Raw genomic sequence first — 2,284 nt, forward strand, 5'->3', positions numbered from 1 at the left:
AAATTCTTTCCGTAGTATTTCCCCGCAGGGGTAGGCGTTCTTCACTTTAGGCACCCCTAAGAATGCCAGGGTTCACAGGATAGCACCTGCTGTCGGGAAAATAATGGAACGAGCGCCTTGGAAGTATATGTTTTGCTACTGCTAGGTGATATGCAGTTCATTATGCTTCTACGCACAAGACTACTAAGAAGCTGCAAATGCATTGTAATCCCTATATTTGCTCTTCAAGAACTACTTGGGTACTACCTGTTGGGGTGAAAACGTGCATCCATCAGGCGTAGTAATGCAGCATGCGGTACACCGTTTCCTGACACGCATCTTTTGTGCGTATGTGGTGCGAGCTATATTGCGAATAGCTTTTCTCCCAAGTAGTAAGATGCTGTTCATGTGGCAAGACAAATTGCCAGGCCCGAAAGACAAAACACTTACTCGCGCGCTGAAGAATTGTTCCTTTTGCGCAATAAGTCCAGTAGGAAATACGCATTATCCCGTACTATATGGCTCATTTTGAAGTAGGAGCTAGCGGTCGAAAGATAGTCAACCAGGGCGCAATAACTAAAATGGATCCTCACTTTATATTTGAAAGTTGGAGTGCCCTAGTGACATCACATACTAAGTTATGCTGAGCGCAACAAGACAATTAACAGCTAGGATTGCTATATGCTGAGTTACCTATACGCTGAGAGGCGTGCACCATCACGAAGAACGGTGATAAAGGGTGATGAAGGTAATTGAGCGACTCATGTACTACTCAATATGTGACGAGCAGAAAAATGACGGATGGCATTTGGGGATAGGGTTGTTTCCATGACGGGCACTTATGCCTGACGCGTAACAAAGAGTATTACAGGTTTAACTGGCAAAGTACCGCTTTCTCAAACGCTGCTTCCCAGATCAATCTCCTGGCACCTGAGCCAGCTGTCCGGTACAGGGCGCCGGACTGCCCTCTCAGAATTAAATGTTGTTCTGCCCATTGGAACACAAAAATGCACGAACCGAAGAGCTAGATTTTCAGGGGCGTATCGTAGCTCCATTACTCTGCTACGAATACCCTGCAAAGGGAGGGTTTCACCACTTTACTGGAGACAGCCATCTGTCTGCTCGCCGGGGAGAGCTCGAGCACCTAACTCCTCGTGTCAAACTTATCGTTAGTCGGGCTTTGGGTGCTCGCCGACGTTAGTTTATGACTATACAAAATATCAAACGACTTGTTTCACCTCGTTGTATTCCCATGCTAGGGGTGAATACATCATCCGCGCTGCAGCACTGTTCAAAGCACAGCCCACTAAAAGGGATAGCTGCATTCACAATTCTAAAGCATGTAATATTCGTTTGCTCGTATACATCTGGGCAATGCCACATCAGAGTGGCCGTCTTTTATTCAGTGGAAGTATAGGTGGACATTGTTCACTTTGCTTGCCTGGCTAGGACTGTGCTACCCAAACAATCAAGGATTGGCGTGCTCATGTAGGCTTATGCATCTAGGGACCACGCTCTGCTGGCAATCCGCACTTATATATTAGCGCAAATCTCAGACAACGCCCTATTCGCAATAGAAATCAATTTTCATTGCCTACACCAACTCCAACAGCCTTTCCCATCTATCTGAACGGTAGTATGCACACACTTCATTGCCACGCACACCAAGAGCAGGCACTAATACCCGACTCGCTGGTTGAGAGACAGATATAAATTGACCTCTTTACCTCTGCTGATCGAGAGTCAAAAATACAAAAAAACTGACAGCCGAAAAAGAGTACACCCAAACCACCGCTGCACTACCGCTTCTGCTTAGGTGCTTTTCAAAGACACCAAAACAAACCCTGACTCTCTACCCACCGGCAGGCGGACTGCCGTGTCCATCTTCCGTGTCAGACCTATCGTCCTCAGGCACACCCGGCGTCTCCAAACCCGAAGGTGGAATCGTTCCTTCGTCATCACCCTCGGAAGCAGATGTATCCTCATCTTCCTCTGGCGAATCAGACACATCCTCCTCATCCTTAGGAGCAGTAGGCGTTGCAGGCTTCGCACTCTGTGTAGGACGAGTGCTCGGTGCATCTTCCGTGTCAGACCTATCGTCCTCAGGCACACCCGGCGTCTCCGAACCCGAAGGTGGAATCGTTCCTTCGTCATCACCCTCGGAAGCAGAGGTATCCCCATCTTCCTCTGGCGAATCAGACACATCCTCCTCATCCTTAGGAGCAGTAGGCGTTGCAGGCTTCGCACTCTGTGTAGGACGAGTGCTCGGTGCATCTTCCGTGTCAGACCTATCGTCCTCAGGCAC

The sequence above is a fragment of the Cyclospora cayetanensis genome, unplaced genomic scaffold (assembly GCF_002999335.1).
Source record: "Cyclospora cayetanensis isolate NF1_C8 unplaced genomic scaffold, CcayRef3 CcayRef3_contig_95, whole genome shotgun sequence".
In the NCBI taxonomy this organism is placed as follows: domain Eukaryota; phylum Apicomplexa; class Conoidasida; order Eucoccidiorida; family Eimeriidae; genus Cyclospora; species Cyclospora cayetanensis.